Genomic DNA, 18105 nt, shown 5'->3' with positions numbered 1-18105 from the left:
GTGCTTTCGCACTAAATGGTCTTGAAACATTGCGAAGCGCGCTGGTAACCTGCGACAGCGGTCGCCTATAGGCACTCTTTACCATCGCCAAGTGGCATATCTTGATATAATAGTAAAAATAAATGACGATGACTACAAATAATCACGGCGTATGAAGGCCTCCTATGCAGTACGAGATCCCTTCAATGCTTTTGAATGACTCTGGTAATGTGTTCAGCAAACACACCATCGCTGAACCAAGAGACCCACTCATAAAATTATTCCGCGTGCTGTAAATTTTGGACGCCATAGCTGTTCGCCTGCCTAATAGATGTACCATCCGCTCCTCTGAAAACTTAAAGCTGGTCGCCACAGGTTATGGAACTGTATGCTATCTTGCACAAGTATTATTACGAAGTGCGCTTGGCAGACTGCCTTGGCCAATGCCACCTTGTACTTTAACGCCACATACCGGGTGAAATGAATAGCTAGAGTGTGATAGCATCAGGGTTTTAATTTTACTGCGGTAGCACTACCCAGCGCATTCTCCGATTTCGGGCATACGTACTGTCTTAGCCACAAGTGAGCGAGCAGCCGCGACGCTGTGCTCATCGGCACTGTCCGCTGCTCCCTGGCTGCGAGCGTACTACGTACCCTGGCTGAGGTAGGCCTGCGCCCTCGCTCTCCTTCGTTAGATGATGAGAAGTAAGAGGGTAGCAAGTGATTTCGCGCCTTCTTAGCGCTGTCGTACTGAGCGAGGGAGCAGGCGTACGTCGGCCAGTGTAGACTCGCTGCCGGAAGGTCAGCGCAGAAAACGCAGCGCCGCTGCTATAGGCTCCGAGCCCGCTCCGGTCACCGATGCGGCTGCTCGGTTAATTTGGGCAAAGAGGCTACGTACAGCCGGCCAAATCTTGATCTAGCGTGCGCGACGGCCGCTTTGTTTGAGCTCCCACGCTTTGCTACGAAGTAAGCTTGCGGAAAGCTCAATATTAAGCACGGGCTTAGTGAGCCTCTGCTTCGATTCGATAATTTCTGAAGTTTGCTCCGTCATAAGCTGCAGGAGCACCGAAAACGCGGCTGTCACGCATGCCAGCCAAAGATTTGGCCGGCTGTACGTATGTACTGTACGTCCTTGAAGCGTGCATTGTGGCAAGCGGCCCACCTGCCCAACGGGCCCACTGGGCCTTAAGGGTGAAGGCCTTTATGATAAATGTCATCTGGGACCTGCCAGTTGCGCGTGCTCACCTCGGTGAACGCCTTTATCCAGGTCTTTACCCAAAGGCCTTTGGGGTGAAGGCCGTTGTGGTAAAGGGCTTTAGGTCAGATCCCTTTAGCACGTACGGATCTTAAGGGTCCACCGTAACTAGTTCTACCGCACGATATACCGCGCTTAGCCGTGCTAAACCATCTATTTTTTTTAACATGCTGCCCTTGAGAACAAGTGCCTCAGCCGGTGCTCTAATGGCTTACACGCACACAGAAACTGCGTCAGGAAACCGCTACGGCTTTTGCTCTCGCTTCACATTGTCCAGCGGAGACTCACTAGTTGCATCAATCCGATAGATTTATTTTTCCACAATCAAGACAAACGCCCATTTTCTATAACGAATGACCTCCCGCGCAGGCATACTTCGGCTTAGTGAAGAACAAAACGATACGTGCTCTTTTATTAGAAACGGAAAAGACTGCGCATTGGTTGTGGCTGCGTTGTGAAATTATCATGCTAGGCGGTCTGCACAACATCTATGCTGGAAGTAAGCAGCGGGGTTCTTTTGTGCGTGTTACATTTGAATAAAAGGAGATTATTGGCGCCAAACTCTGCATACACCTTTGTTCTCGCCTGCCTACCTCTTCATGTTTCGTAGGCATAAAAATCTGCTTATGAGTAAACATAATCCTGAGGTTTCTACTCCAACTCGCTTTGTATTGCGCACATACCGACACGGCGGCCTCCAATGAAGCCGCACTGCAATGGCCAGCACAAACAACAGGCAGAGAAGGTGGGCGCAGGCGTATAGAATCTTCCCCAGCTTGCCAGGGGGAGGGTCTCCGTCCCGCGTTCCGTGGAATGTGCTAGCAGCTGTCACTCCACGAACGTCCATCCACGGCGAGAGCCGACGCAAAACACGCAGGACCCGGTCAGGAGAGCCTAAGAGCCGCGCGCACGTGCAAAGAAACATAACAGTCGAGCCCCCTGAAAAGAGGAAAACGGCTGGCGTGATGACGGGCGCTGCGTCAAGGACGTCATTCATTCTTGTCTCCATCGTGCTATTCTGCGAAAGCCTGAGAAGTGAAATTCACTGGACGCTTTGAAATTGCTCTGGTTGATTCAAAACGGGAGACTCCCGAGCGGCCGTATAGCTGGCGGTATGGACGACTTTGCACTTGGAGATCTGTCGCTTCGAATCAGTAAGGAAAGCCATGTTATAAAGCGCGAGAAAGAACATGTCATTGCACTGTCTACACCACAATGCTTGCTCTGTGCCGCGGCGACATAACGACTGCCGTTATGTCTGCTGGCGAAGGGAAAGGGCGCACACGAAGAGGTAAGTACGGAGTCTTTTTTTTTTTTGCGTTCGCATTTTTTTCTTTCTTTTTAAATTCGCTTTATTGGTGTTTGATGATGATGCATTGGTCTTCTGCGTTTGCGCGACACCTCGAACGCATCCACAGTCACAAAGAAGCGCAGAGGTGACGCTAGGGCACAGGCTGCGCGAGACAATCTCCCTGCCTCCAACACGAGGCCAGTGCGGCCCTACACGAATAGTTTGAGTCACGGCAACGTGTGTGGCTTCATTAGACGAGCACCTTGAACGCATTTTTAGGCCCAGAGAGATGTAATACCGTGGCGGCAGGACTAACCTCTTGACATTCATGCCGCTGCGTGGTGGGTTTACCTTGTCCTTATATCGACGAAAAAAAAGAAAGGTTGAAACGTTCAGCTTGTCTTGCTACCATTTTTTGTCTCCAATGTTACACGATATTAGTTACTTTTTTTCTTTCAAGCCGAACTTATGGAGAACAAAATTCGCGAAAAGCGTTAATCGGAACAGTTGAACAGTTTGGATCAAAGGAAAACGAAAACATTTAATTAGAAATTGAACTCTCAGTGCACTAAATATTTAGATTGGTTTTTAACATGCTAGGCGATTATTTATCGGCATAACCAACTCTGGGCGCCACGGTTTATCTGCACATGAAGAATTGAACCATATTTATAAAAAAAATATATAATGGTTCCGTTCTTGGCCCCGAAAAACAGGCCAGTCAAGTTGCAATCTTAAGTTTATTTCCTCTTCCATACCTCTGAGGTAGTCCGTCTGATTTTTGCTGTGCAGTTATAGCCAAGAATTTTGTACAAAAGTATTTTTGAACGTAAAAGAGTTTATGAACGCAATTTTTTAATATATTGTAAGATTACACTTCAACAATCAATAGATCCGCAGATCTCCTGTCAACAGACTTGCATTTTTATGTTATTGACGTTTTTGTGATCATAAAAAACGTTCTCTATTGGTTTTTATGGCAGGCTTAACTGCTCCATGCGAGCGATGGACAAATTTAGGCCCAATACTTTCAATATTTCAATAATAATACCCTGAAATTTTAAAATATTCAAATTTTTTTCGAAGAATTGTGGACATGCTGAAGATCCGAAATACGCTTTTGAAGCAACGGTTCTCCAATAAGATTGCTTGCTTGTACCCAACAAAATGCATAATTTATGATGTTCACGATTTAGAAGCCGTGAGCCCACGTTACGTCTGTCTGGGTATTGAAGCAACTTAAACCAGGGCTGCTCAACCGTGTGACGCCATGCGGAAGGACCACGACCCGCCTTCAGAACGGCTTAAGAACTACTGCAGAATACAAGCACACTCAACCATGTGCGCGAACATAAAGAAGGGCGCACAAATTTTCACACTAGCCACGACTACCACCGTGGTCGTGCTCGTGCAGAGTAGAGCAAACTGATTAATGGTATCTTTAAGTTAAATGTCTGCCGCGGCAGAGACAACAAAAAGCCCAAGTTATTGCTCCTACATCATAGAAAATATCATGGCAAGGTGACCACACGCTCACTGACAAAAACAAACAAACAATACCGTGAAAGAAACATTTGCGTGCAATGCGCACGTGTAACTCCTTCAGTGTCAGCGACCCTACTTTCTACTAGTGTCAATCGCCCGCTTTCTAAGACATTGTGGAATTAGGTATTCTGTGGAGCATTTGCCATTGGAGAAGTGTCACCTAGCGCCGAGAGGATGCTTCGAAGATAGCGACTGCTAATCTACTCAGCGGGGTGCGGATCGTGTCTCCCGCACTTTAATCAAGTAATGCATTCATTCTGGGGCAGCCGCGCATCGCCGCTCCTGTCTCACTATACTTGAGATCGAAATTTAGAGCTCCATTTTGTAGCTCCAGTATATACGAGTGAGCTGCACCGAAAAGAGTTACAAGCGTTGCATGCACGAAACCTTTATGAAAGAGACATATACGCCTCCCCTTCCTCATGTCATGTTTTTTTTTTTAACGAACTTGGAGTGCTTCATGGCTTCGACGCTAGCGAGAGTGTGTTTATGAAGTCTGTGCAGGGCACACGCAACGGTGTTGCGTCAGCGGAGATCTGTAGTTTAGCGTCATCGCGCTGTGAGCGGGCGCACTGTCTTTCAGAAGGCCGTGCGCGCGCGAGCCCCGCGCATGCGCTCAGGTGCGTTTGGAGCTGTGAGTGGCACCACGCGCCTGTGTGTGTCGACGCTGCAACCGGAGCATGGGCAGGAAGGAGCGAAGGGAATTCGACTTCTCGGTCTGCTCCAGGCTGCAGCGATCTTTGCTGCTCACTAAAACGCGAAGCTTTTCTACTGATGCCTGACTAGAGAACTGCGAGGAGAGTGCGCGATACGGCGATGTCACGCGGAGTGCGAACGCTCGCCTGCCTCTCTTGTTGGCGCCCGGATTGGACCCTCTTGAGTGAAGCCGCCTCTTTATCGAGTGTGGGGCGCCCAAACGAGCGCCGTGCGTGAACTGTCCAAGGCGCAGTTAACTCTAGGAGCCGCCACCAGAGTGTTTGCGCGTTCGGCTCTGGCAAAATAAACTCTGCGCCGCAAACGGTATCTTCTGTAACAAGCGGACAAGCTAAGAGAGCACTGCGAATGCCTTTTCTTCCTTGAAAGACGCGGCCCAGGTTGCATACTGCTTACAGTGCGCTGTGCCGCTGGCTTGCGTCCTGCAAGAGCGCCCGTAACATTCCTTGTGCACGTCCAAACGGCTACGAAGAGTTAAGAAAGACAAGTCAGCGGTGAGCCAGCCTAAACGCTGACCTATGTACAAATGGGCCGCCAGCTGGCGTTGCTTCTTGATTGAAAGAGGAGCAAGTGGTGCGTGAAATGAAGCGTGGTCATAGAGTGTAGCCCTGATCGCTCGATGAGTGACACGTCACCGCCCCCAGCGTCAGCGCCGTGAACGTTTACGCGTGAAGCACCTTTACTGTAGCGCCACCTCGGCGTGGCCCTGCCATAGCGGAGTCGGAGCTCTCAGGGCGAGCGCGACGAAAAGCGAATAATTCTTTCGTGTTCCTTCACCAGCTGCGCATACAAAGCGCGAGGCGGGTACTTCGAAGAAGCAACCACTTGGAGAGCGCTATCTTTTCGCCCATAATCACTGCTGCTCTGAGAAGAATAGTTGCAGTGAATCGCTATGCTGTGCTGTCGAATTCCTGGCGTCCCGTGCTCGCTGCCTCGGTGAGCAGGCATAAGTTGACGGCGTGATGTTACGCCCGCCGGCGACGGACAGTTATGCATATCTCCCCTTCGTTGCTGTTATAAAAAAATAGGAGGTGAAAGGCCTACATGAAGGACGCGCTCTTCCTGCGTTCCATCCTGCAACCACGCTGCTACTTCGCGCCTCCCAGCATTCAGCGCGCTCTGCGTTCTAGAGCGCGATCGAACCCTTTCTTGCCTGCTGTTCCACCGTGCAGAGCAGGGTAGGAAATCGACAACCGAGCTGCCTGAGGCCTTTCTCGGGATATGGGCTTATTGTGGGAAGTTGCTAGAGTGATATACAGGAAAGGCGAGGTTAAAAATACTGCTAGCTTTTTTTTTTGTTGTTGTTGCACAGTCATTCAAAGGCGGCATTTTCGTTTAGAAAGTTGCAGTCTCGAGCGCGTTTCGTCGGCAAGCATGCAATTGCTCATGCTCACTCGCGACCCCTTACGGGATAAAATGAAAATTTTTTAAGTATATGTGACATTTTGTACTGTACATAGGCAGTTGGAACCCTAACTGTACAAGCGCCCGAGCGGGCAGTAAAATTGCTAGAGGGCTGGTGTTGCAAGTGTCGCTGGGAAAGGAATGCAAAGGTAAAGTTAATGGCCCAAGCGTTTCACTATCGACGGAGTTCCATCAGGAGCGGTCCGAAAAGAACTGCTCCCGTTTCATCTCTCCTTGACCTGCGCGAGAGCGGATTAGCGTTCTTTCAAAATGGAATCAAGGTCGTCTTATGTGCAGTCAGGCCATGCGGTAAAGCGTGCAAGTGGAACGTTCTCTCCCATCTACGAGCTGTTTATACAACTAAGGAGACGTCAGCATTTGCAAGGTGACTTGAACCGTGCAGTCGCTTGCGCATGTTGTGAGGTTGGTGGTCGAAAATTCAGCCACGCTTTGTTGGAAATGGCCAACATCTGTGCTTAAGAAGTGAATCTTAGCTCCTGCAATATTCGAAATGCTTCCTATGGACTTTCCACGCTATCCTAAATCTGTTCTACGCTCTCGCTCTCGTTTTTATGAAGGTTCAGAACCTATGCACGAAGCTATAGACTCTGCAAGATGTAAATAAAAGAAACAGTATGGTACAGAACGCGAGCTCGAGATTAGCGGCACTCAGGACATCCAGCAAAGGACAGAATCGGCCGAGTCGACATCGCGGCACTGCGGTTTCAATAGAAAAAGATCAAGGGGCACATTGGTAAAGTTGCATTCGAAAGCTTTCCCTGCCAGTGGTGCACCACTGGCGCCGACGGGACACCGTTGCCGCTCGCAGGCTGCACGAGCGGCGACAGCGCTTTGTCGCGCGTTCGTCGCTCAGGGCGTCCACCGCTGGGCCGAGCGGCGGAGGCACTGAGCGAAGAACGGGCCTGCCGGAGTAGCAGGCGGCGTCGTCGGACAGGTCTTACCGTGTACACTTGCTCGCACAAAACCGCGCAAGGTGAGAGGGGGAAGGCGTGCGGCGGGATGCACCGTCTACGCACAGCAGAGGTGGGCCGGCAGGGAGTATAAAAGTATGCAAAATAGTCCCTCTGTGTGTGTCCTCAGGGGAGCCCTCCGGCACGTGTGTGAAGCGTCGTCCCGGTATCACAGAAGCTCGCTATTGCTTGCGGGATATGGTCAGGCGCGGCACTGGGCACCGGCGGCCGAATGCCTGTAGAGCGCCATGACGCACAGGCAGCGCAGGTGGATGTAGGCGCCCACGATGACGGCCAGATGGAAGAACTGGTGGCTGTGGAAGAGGATGTCGCAGCGGCCCGGGAAGTAGCGCTCGGGCACGCGCAGCGCGTACAGCGCCACGCCCAGCAGAGCCACCAGCGACATGGCCAGGAGCCAGCCGTAGGCGAGCTCGAAGAAGGCCAGGTGGAGGCCGTGCACTGCCACGAAGTGCACGCCGGGCAGCAGCGAGCAGCTGACGGCAAGGCCCGTGAAGACCGAGGCCCGCAGCAGCCGGAAGTGGGGCCGGCCGAACTTCTCCCACATGGTCAGGTTGATGGTGACCACGCAGAGCGCGTAGCCCAGCAGTAGGTAGAAGAGCTTGGTGCGCGGCTCGCACCAGAAGAGGAAGTGGATCCACGGCGTGAAGCAGCCGGCCACGATGCTCACGATGCCGCAGTAGTCGAGCCGGCTGAAGAACTTGCCCATGTGCTCCGAGTGGCAGTGCATGGTGTGGTACATCGTGGACGTGAAGAAGCAGAGGAACACGCAGAAGAAGAAGGCGGCGAAGACGGCCTGCTCGGCCAGCGGCAGGCTGTGCCGCCACAGGAACAGCGCGCCCGTGGTGGCGAACGCCACCGAGCCGAGCAGGTGCGACCAGATGTTGCCGGTCTCGGTGTGCACGCGGAACACGGAGAGCACGCAGGCGCGGAACGAGGGCAGCGGCGGCCGGTGGCCGTGGATGAGGTAGTCATTGTCTTGTAGCCACTTGGGCAGCGCGCTGAAGTGGCACACGTCCCACTGGGCCGGCGCCTTCTTGGGCTCCTCGTCCAGCCGCACCTCGACCAGGAACTTGCGGTGCGCGTCGGGCCGCCGTCCGTTGACGTCGAGCAGCGGCTCGCCAGTCCGCGCCGGGCTGGCCGCGCACGGCTGCCTGAGTCGGACAACGGGGCCGTCCGGCACGCCGGGGTCCGGGGGCGGCTTCTCGGGCTCGTGATCGTCCAGCGCATCGTCGTTCAGCAGCGCCGTGTCCGCCGCCGGCTCGGCCGGGTACAGCTCGGTGTGCGAGGGCTCGGCCGCCTCGGCTGCGCCGTCCGTGTTACTGGTGAACATCGTCCGTCCCGGGTCACGGCGCGCCGACGACTCCCGGCAGCTGTCGACTGTCGCTGCCGACTCGCTGGCGGTGAGAGCGAAAGCCGCCTGGTCCCCCGGATGACCCAGATCGGCCGAGGGAAGCCGGCACGCGCCACTGCGTTTCCGGCATTTCCTCGTGGTCCGCTATCGGCGCACTCGCGCCGGCTCGCCGGCGGCTCGCCAGTCGCACATGGCTCCGCCGGCGATCCTCTGGTCTGCACACGTGAACCGCACGCCGCCGGCGCCGCATTCGGCTCGGCGCAGGCGCCCTGCGCGGCTGACGTCACACCGCATCGCCGCGATCGATGGGGCGGCAGTCCCGGATTGATCGGCCGGCTTCGGCTGCGTCTCTTCCGACGGGCGCGACATACGACGTCTGGACGAACGCCGCCCAGCGCAGACCGGACCCTGCACCCCAAGGGAGAAAAAGAGTAGTACCCTTTTAACTCGCGTGCAGGTCGCCTCCTCCTCGTGTTCTGGGCACGTGCGGCCGGAAAGCTCGTGCGGTTAGTTTAGTGTGCTTAATCGATTCTCGTAAGGTACACTGATAAGAAACTGCCAATGATCCATCCACAGTGAGGGTTCTAATGATTCTTCTTCTCAAGTGCAAAGCCGTAACCACTTTCTTTTGTAGCTGATGACCGGTGAGGAGTGTGACAACGATGTAGACTCCACAGCAATTCACTCTAACTGCATTGTGTTAGTTGACATTCTTTCCTTAAGCAGAAGCAGCCACTAAAGTAAAAACAAAAAGAAAACTGGAAGTGACGGGTACTGAGGCTCTTTTCTTCCTCTGAGAGGTTCGTCCGTATCTTGTTTGAAAAACTCCTCTCCAATTAGGAGCAGTTCCCTGACATTCTAGCTCTTCTCGAAATAATAGCTAAATGCACTACATTTAAAATTCTGTGTACGAATTCATTTCAGAATGGCGGCCTGAGGGGCGTGTTGGTGCATGGCTGAAAATACTGCTGCACAACGACGTTTCGCCGCAGTATTTTCAGAATTCACTTCGGGAGCGTGTTTCTGTTCACGTTCGTGGTTTTGAGTGATTCTTTGATCTGGCGAAATGCTGCAATATTGATTTGTGATAGCCATGACGCTGTGATAGCCAAGGCGCCAGTTGTGCAGCGTATTTGCTCTTTTAGATGGAAAGTGCGTGCACGCCATCATAGGCATTAATTGCGGCGAATCGCCAAGTCTATTTTACTCGAAAATATAAATAAAATATTCACGAGATTTCGATACATCGAACACTCACTTCTGTTTTTGAGAATAGCAATAACTGTACGCCCGCACGGACGGCTGTTTCGATAAGTATATATGCATATTGCTGCTTCGCAATGTCACGGCGGTAAAAGAGGGGATGGTTTTAGAAGTATGAATTACTGAACACAGAAGAAGTGTGAATTACTCCAGGTTATGGCGTCCAGGTGATCAGTACAAGTTCGCTGATTCGGTCCGAGCTGCGGCGCGCCCGCACTCAGTGGATGAGTAATGCGATATCGCCTCTACGATGAAATTTCGATCGACTTTATAGAGCCTCAGGTGGCCAGAATTAATTCGATGCCCTACGGTTTGCCTCGTAGTACACATAGTTGATTTGGGATGGAAAACAACTGCGCATTATCAAAATCAGCAGCACTAATTCCGCGCCATAGCTTGCGGCAGTTTTGTGCGCAAATACATAGGCTGAAAACATGGACAAACACTCTACTACTCTCATTTCTCTTTCGTACATGTTAATTGGGCCAGTTAAATAGTCGTTTCTTTTAAGAACAGTCACCTCTCTGGAGCGCGACACTTAAAGGTAGATAAGGAGTAGCGCTAGAAATATACTTTGGCTGCAGCCATAGCGAGTTTTATATGCAACGCATTCGATAAAAAGGGCTGTTGATGTTTTAAAAGAAAAAAAAAAATACCGGAAGCTTCTCGAAAGTGAGCATTTCTGACATGAAGAGAGGCGTGCACACTTGCTGTGACGTGCGCTGGCATTCAGCCTTCTCTCAACTCATTCCGCTTTGTGGCAGCACGTCACAGAGAAAGAGGAGAGGAAGGGAGGCGTACCGACGACGGATGCGCACTACGTCGAGCGAGGTTGCGAGTACGTCGGCGTCGCCGGTGCGCATCGTTGCGCCCGCCTTTCTCCTTGGCCGAATGACCGCCGTAGTGCAGAGAAAGAAAACAGTGCTAATGTCGCCCGACCTTCGCGCTGAATGGCCCCGAAGGAACCTAGCGGAATCTTTCCGAATGCCGCGAGGGCGTTCGGCGAATGAATTCGTCGTGGTTATACTAACACGACACCGCGCCTCGCTAGGCGGCGCACGCCGCGTACTGAGCGGACCGGAGCCCCCAGCGCCGACCAGTTTTTGTCCCGAAGGGACCTTGTCGCTGTAGTTACTTTCTTTTCGCTATCGTTTCTGCCTCTGCGGCCGGCGAGAAGCTGGAGGGCCGCGGCCGTCCTGCCTCTCCGCCGGTGTCGCGCGGCGAACATGCGGGCCAAGGTTCGCTTCCCCTCGTCCCCGTGGGCGCCCACTTGCGTCGCGCGCCTCTGCTGGCCATAATGAATTCCATAAATTGGATGGACACCAGCGCGCTCACGGCGGATTCCCTTTTTTTTTCATTGTTGCGAGAGCGGCCATGCCCCTTGTTCCAAGGTTGAGCCCCGGGGCCATTTATTTCCGGCCCGATAACGCCACTCGGGCTCGCCCCCTCTGCCTCGGACGCCTCCACCGTGGCTCTTCTTTTCCGCGCCGTTGCGGGCCTGCCTTCTGCACCGCAGTCTCTGCCTGCCGACAGACGGGGGGCGTCATTCGCCAGGGGCTCTGCGTGGTCCGGCTGCTCTCCCGAACCGTAGCAGTGCGAAAGGAAGCCGGGCGTCGCGGTTCGCAGTGTACGCGCGGCAAAATGTAGCTCGCACGAACACGGCGGGCTTCTGGCGCCGACGCGGAGTGGAGCGCGACACACCGGCCGCGCTCGTGTTTTGTCCGAAGTCTGCCGCTGAGTGGCCATCACTGAAGAGGAGGAAAGAAACACGAAGGAGAAGGCGATTAAACGCGCTCATTCGGAAACGGTAGCGGTTGGCTTCCATACTTCGAGTACTAATCGTGCAGTTCACTGTGTGCACTCTAATCTCGAGATTTGCGGTTATTTCGCTCAGCGAGTAGTTGCATTCATGTCTTACACGGCGATGAGCATATATTTGAAATTTGGGCTTTGTGGCATTTGTGAACACGTGGCGTTTTTGGACAGTTTGTGCGTATTGCAAGAGCTAATACAAGGCCAAGTGCCCAATGATTATGAACAAAAAATGACTGTATAGGGGCCGTGAATTCCTTCCTTCATTGTTTTTTGGCACTTTCTCTTGTCGCTTTAGTAGAGGTTGATGACTTTCAACCATGATGGGTTATGCTGCGTTGTCTGCCTTTATTTAGGTTACTTTTATTATCTGCCTTCTTGACAGTGCCCTGGGGCTGGTAAATCTACCTTCGTTGCTATTAGCGTGCGTGACACGGTTTGCAATTACGATCAATGTATGTAGTGGCAGGCAAGGTCGAGAGCTGATTTCGACGTTTCGTACTGCGCGTTTACGCGTACGCGCTCGGCGCCGCCAGCTGTGCCCTCTCTCGCATCGCGCCGCTCTCGTCGCTTCGCGAGGAGGGCAAAATGTTGGCGCGAACAGCAGACGAAGTCGATGTCAAGGGCAAAACACTGCGCACAGCGTCATGAATGCCCGCGTCACGCAGGTGTCCATGGGAACACCGCGCCGCACTCGGCCGCTGCGCCTGTATCTGCTTCGCAGTGTACTGCCGCCCGTACCAGTCTCGTCTGCTTAGGACAGAGCTCTTCATGAAGGTCGATGCTGACCCAGTTTATGCTGGGCTTGAGATGCCTGTAACTTTATCACGACTAGAGAGATCATATGGTCGCAGTCACACATTCCTGAAGCAGGAAGAACAGACGCGAGAAGTGCCAGCGCCATGCCACGTCACGGAAGTGAGCATGCGAACTCCGCACAACGGGTGTCCAGGCTTGAATCACTTCTCCGTGCAACAGATGGCGAATGTGGGACATTGGGCGCTTTCAGTAATGAGATAATGCCGCGGAACTCGACATCTGACACGACGTATCTTTGTACACATGCGCACGGAACATTTTCACAAAGCTGTTGAGTGTGGGGCTCCAGTGTTGCCATTTCACCCTTAAAACGTAAAGCTTTATTTTGCTATGGCTACCAGCACCTCGTCATGGTCATATGGGTGATCAGTAACTCTGCGGCAAGCATGCCTTGGATGCCAGACTTATAACTTTCGCTTCAAATTCATCTATAGATAAAACACCAGTCGCCGTATAATCTTGGTTGCTGCGTGATGCCTTCAGAGCACGGTGTACTTCAGAGCAGGGAAGTCTTCTGAACTGTTTATTTGCTTCAGTCGGCTGTAGACCATATTTCACGCTAGTGTAAATTTTATATTCCGTAATTTCTTCTGTATCCGGATACGAATAAATTGCGAAAGACGGAATTTATACAGGCATATATAATCCATACCACCCTTGCTCAGGTACTCAAGTCATACGCGATGGGAGTAAGCCAGACTTCAGGAGCCTTCAGGATGTGTTGTTTTCCAACTAAGCAGACCCTGGTGTAAAGTTGCGTTTTTGGGTTCTTTTATCATGAGCGCTTACTAAGTAGAGTTTGACGGTATACAGTGCCCTGAAGCCAAGATTGCATACTTTATCTGTTTGAACAACGCATTTCAGGGCTCCAAATGATCATTACGTTATGAACAGTGATAAACAGCTGTCAGTAAAAATAAGGGAAGACATGCTAGCAGTTAATATAAAACTCTCTTGTGTCATTGCTGATGTTTCTCTTCTCGCGTTGGAAGGAGAGGCACCTCGGTTTTGCCTTTAAAACACTTCATGTCATTACAGAGCATTGAAACATATCCGCTGAGAGCAGAGCGCAGAAATTTTTAACTTTCATGACAAGCCGGTTATTTTTTATATGGCATATATCTTTCAAACTTTTCAACTTGTATGCACTTTTCTCAGGTCACCAGAAAAATTCAGGGAGCACTTTGTTGACCTAATGCGGTGAGGCGAAAGCCTCAAGCGCGGTGTTTCTGCTTGTGTCACTGATGTGTGGTTGAGATGGTAAGCTTCGCCTCTAAGAGTGGAACGCGACAGCGTCTTGCAACGCTGCCAGGGAGTCCACAGAACGCTATCGCCCGTTCGTTTTTATGCCTTGCTCGTAGGTAAATTGTTTTTTGAGGAAAGGAAATGTATCTGTCTCTCATATCTCGGTGGACACCTAAACCTCGCCGTAACGGTAAGAGAGGAAGATGGGAGTGAGCGAAGACACCGTATTCACTAGACGCGCCTTTGTTCATTCCAATCCATCGAGCTGGCATGGCGTAGTGGTTAGCACGCTCATCTCGCACTCCGGAAACCGGGGTTCAATTCCCGAGCTCGACCAATTTCCTACTCGGATTTATTTATTTATCTGGCCTGACTAGAAAGGGTAATTAGGCTATTTGGGTAATTAAGCAATTAACTAAGCTCAGTCCCACTTACTTGGAGCATCATTATACGATCCCTTTAATTGGTTGCAGGGTTACTAGCCAAAGTACAATTGGCCCTATTTTAAATTCGTGCACTGTGACGTCACCACCGTTTCGACCAATTGAAAAGCGTGACATTTCTGTCGACAACTCCTGCTTACAACGATGAGGCATTAAAGGCTTCCGCCTTAAAACACGTAGACACAGCATGTTGAACGTCCCGCGCCAAGTGCGACCAACGATGGATTCTGAAAGACAAAGGCGCGCCCTCTGACTTCACAGGTTGCGTCAGCGGCCGTATAACTTTTGCGCAACCTTCACGCCACTCCAGGTTGCGCGGAAGCACGCTCACACCTCTCGGCTTCCTGGATTGGACGCCCGAAGAGGAAAACGCGGCGACCGCTGGGCTCCGGGGAGAGCAGATCCGCGCCCCCGTGGAGAGTCGCTTATCGGCCGCTTTGCTCCACTTGTGTCGGGACCAGGAAAGCGCTGGCGGCACTCGCGGCCGGATTGCGGGGGCTGGAATCAGAAAGTGCCGGTCGCTCAGCATTGGTGTGTAAATCGGTGCGCAGGGCTGGACGCGCTGCCGAAAAGTGGTTTCGACGCAAAGCAGCGCTTGCGCGAACGACGGACGGAAAGTAACCTCTCCCGCGCCGCTTCATTCCAATCTTGCCGAGCCTGGCGCGCTGTGGGATATTATGTAATACGATATATGGCAGCGCAGCGCATGGGCTGCTGCGCATTTCGCTTCACCCGTACCTTATAAGATCCGGCGTTCTCGCTTGAATGACCGCAAGTCTTGCGGCGCTTTTCAATATGGGCCATTTAGAAGACGGGCCGAGGTTCGTCAAACTGCCCTTACGTAATCGCGCTTTGGTGTTGCACCGTGCCTTTCGAACTGTCTGCTGTGATTGCGCTATCTCCTTGTTGGCTGTTATGATCACCCAGCAATCGTCGCGGGGCGCATGGTTAACCACTCTGCGCTCGTGCGCGAGATAAGTTTTGTGTGAATGCAACTCCACAGTTCTGGAAAGGTGCCTGGCGTTCGTAGCTTCGTATCAAGGTGCTGGCCGGGACCTGTACGCTGCTAGTACTATTCTATAATTGCCACCGGTAGCCCGAAAGGCCCGAACACCGGCGCGCTCTTGGCGAGGAGCCGAAGAAAATGTTATTTCTGTTATTGAATTTCTGTTATTGGTGATTCTCGTTTTATTTTCATGCCGTAGTTTGTGAGACATTGTATAACTTTTATTAACGTTACTTTCTGCTGCACTGTTCATGTTTTTGTTTTTCCCCTTTACGCTACAATATTTAATTTTGCATTTTGTATTTTTCTTGCAATTACTCATATGCTTTTGTCTGTTTTGCTGTAGTTTCTTGAAGTTGTGGTTTATTTGTTTACTTTTGATTACATTCCTGTACCCCCCCCCCCCCCCCCCCCTCTATGTAATACCCTCGAACTGAGGGCCCTTAGGGGTATTTTTAAAAAAATTCAGTTTTACTTTCAGTTTGACAATAAATGTCTATTGCAAGTAGTCACGCATATGAAAGCTGTTCATTCCCGGAATCAATTTGCTGGGTATTTCACTCGGTACACAAGAAAAGAATGTACATCTCTGAGTGGGGGGTAATAGAGAGAGGGCGAAAATACTTTACTTTCCATCTTATCTGGGTATCTTCCCTATAGGGTTGAAGCCCTCGGTTCAGGGCCCCATTGGCTCGTGCCACGCCTCTTGCCCTCTCGATCAGCCGTCGCTGCTCCTGCGGGTCTAAGTGGGTCAGCGCCATTTCCCAGGAGTAAATTGGGGGCAGATGAATAGGGGGGGCAGCCAAGAGGGTGCGGTCATACCCAGGTGGAGTGATAGACTTTGGACTTTGCTCTACAGACCGGACAGGACGGAGGATATCATGTATGGTGGATGAGGTGAAGGGCAGATAGACTGGGGAAGGAATAAGTTTGCAGCTGTCGCCATGCGACGAATTGTTCTCAGTTTAGGCAAAGATGTGGTAGGGTTAAGTGTCTCCTGCTATGTCTGTAACGTTCAAGCGTTTCTTTGTAGTTCAGTGTTTGTGTTGGTGCCCGGTCAACAAACTCTCGGGCTGTCGCATTAACGCGTTCATTGCCATGGAGGGAGTCAGTGGAGGTCAGTGATGTGAGGATACGGTGTGCGTAGGCCGCCACCATCCCACTGAGTGGCCACTATGATGGACCAGTCCCGTGTCGGAATCGTTGAGGCGTTCATAACGGCCGGGGCGATAGCACCCTCCTCTGCCATGCGCTCTTCACAGTACTTATTTCACAAAACTGCAGGCCATATTCGCCCAGGCAGAAGGAACTTGAAACGCAAACATAACACGTAGTAATAATGATAAATACACTGCATGCCACGCAAGAACGCAAAATAGATGACATAACAATAAGTGCAGATGCACGCAAGTTTTGAGTTCTAAGCTTGACGTATGTCCAGTTCAGAAAATATTTATGAATTTATTCTTCGACGTTAGTGAAAAGAAAAACAGACTATGGAAGCGCATTCCAGTAAGAAATGGTTTGTGGGAAAGAAATGGGTTTGTATTCATTTGTTTTAGCAAAAGGTGGCTGTAAATGGTGTTGCTTGGTGGGGCGGGGCTTTCTAGTACCGGACTGCCTGAGGATTGAAGGAGACGAAATTCCTAGTTTACCTGTTTAAATTTTATGAAGCAGGGAAATGCGGTTGACTTTTCTGCGCAGATGGAGCGTGGAATTTCATTATATTCCATAAGTTTTGTTGGAGTTTCAGACCTTCTATATTTATGCCTGCGAAGCACCTGTGATATCTAGCACAGCTAAACACATGACACCTCTCAAAGAGTGGCGGGCCACGTGGGTGTATAGAAGCGATGTGTCGTTTTGCCGTCACAGTGAAGGCTGTGGCCAAAAGTAGCGCTTTGGCCTGTCTCCGACCTTCATGAAGTTGGGGCGCATGTTGCGGGGAATGGGGACCTACTGAACTTGGTTTTGTATGTTTGCGAGCAGCATGCTTTCTACGTGCTTTGGTTGTCTGGGCGTTGGGTAGCCGGGCTAGTAGGAGACATAACCAGGCCGTGTTCGTTGAAGGCGTCGGATTTGACCGTTGAGGTGGCCTTCCACTAACTCTCGGATGGTGTTGCGCCCCCCGAGTTGTAGAGGAGTTGCGTGGACGCATCGCATTTCAGGGGGGGGGCGGGGGGGGGGGTATTCTGAATGCTGTCTCTAGTGCCGTGTGGTGGACAGTGTCCAACTGGCTCGTTTCGGCCTGGGTGAGGTCGTGTTAGGAAAGATGTGAGATATTGTGCTGATTATCAGCGCTGGTATGACTCGGAGTACGTCTTTTTCCCGTAGTCCTTATCGAAGATTGATGTTGCGCTTTATCGTATATGTCATTTGGGCGATTTGTAGGCGCCGCAAGTGTAAGGTATTTGCGCCTTGCTTTCTGAATTGTTCTTGAAGACCTAGGATGCGGAGTCTATCTGCCCTTCAAATGGGGTTGCCATTCAGATGCATAACGACGTCTGATGGTGCCTCGGTCTTGAGACGTTTTCAGAATACGAGCAGGAGTTCCGATTTGTCAGATGCGCAGGCGAGTCCCTCGGCTGTTACGTGTATCGTGTTTACGGCTGTTTGAAGCGCGTCCTGGATTTCGGCGTTCGGGGACCCCTTGGACACCCAGACTGCAACATCATGAGCGTATAGTACGTGCTGCACCTTTGGGAGTTCGTCGAGCAGCGGTGGTAGCTTTGCAATGGCAGGTATACCTGTCATTCCAAAGCTACCAACGCTTCTAATAACACGCGCGGAGCTGTGTGTGGTTCTAACCACACAGAGCTCCGAGCAGGTGACGATGATAGGGCAAAGGGTACATCGAAGTTCAAAATGTTGTAATATTGTCAGGATATTGAGGGTGACTGGATGGCTGGTCGGCGCTGAAATTACAATTAATCGAGCGAAGCTGCCCACCGCTGCACTCTAAGTAATTTTGGAGGGGACGGAGCGA

The 18105-nt window shown here is 51.6% G+C and overlaps 1 pseudogene; it reads right to left on the bottom strand.

The window, feature by feature from the left end:
- Positions 1-2210: 2210 nt before the first annotated feature.
- On the bottom strand, positions 2211-8726 carry LOC149349641 (adiponectin receptor protein pseudogene; annotated as a pseudogene).
- Positions 8727-18105: the final 9379 nt, after the last annotated feature.

This window comes from Amblyomma mixtum, chromosome 3 (genome assembly GCF_055824585.1).
Source record: "Amblyomma mixtum isolate Tamu chromosome 3, ASM5582458v1, whole genome shotgun sequence".
NCBI classification, from domain to species: domain Eukaryota; kingdom Metazoa; phylum Arthropoda; class Arachnida; order Ixodida; family Ixodidae; genus Amblyomma; species Amblyomma mixtum.
The sequence above is the reverse complement of the archived record's forward strand: the minus strand, read 5'-3'. Positions and strand labels throughout refer to the sequence as shown.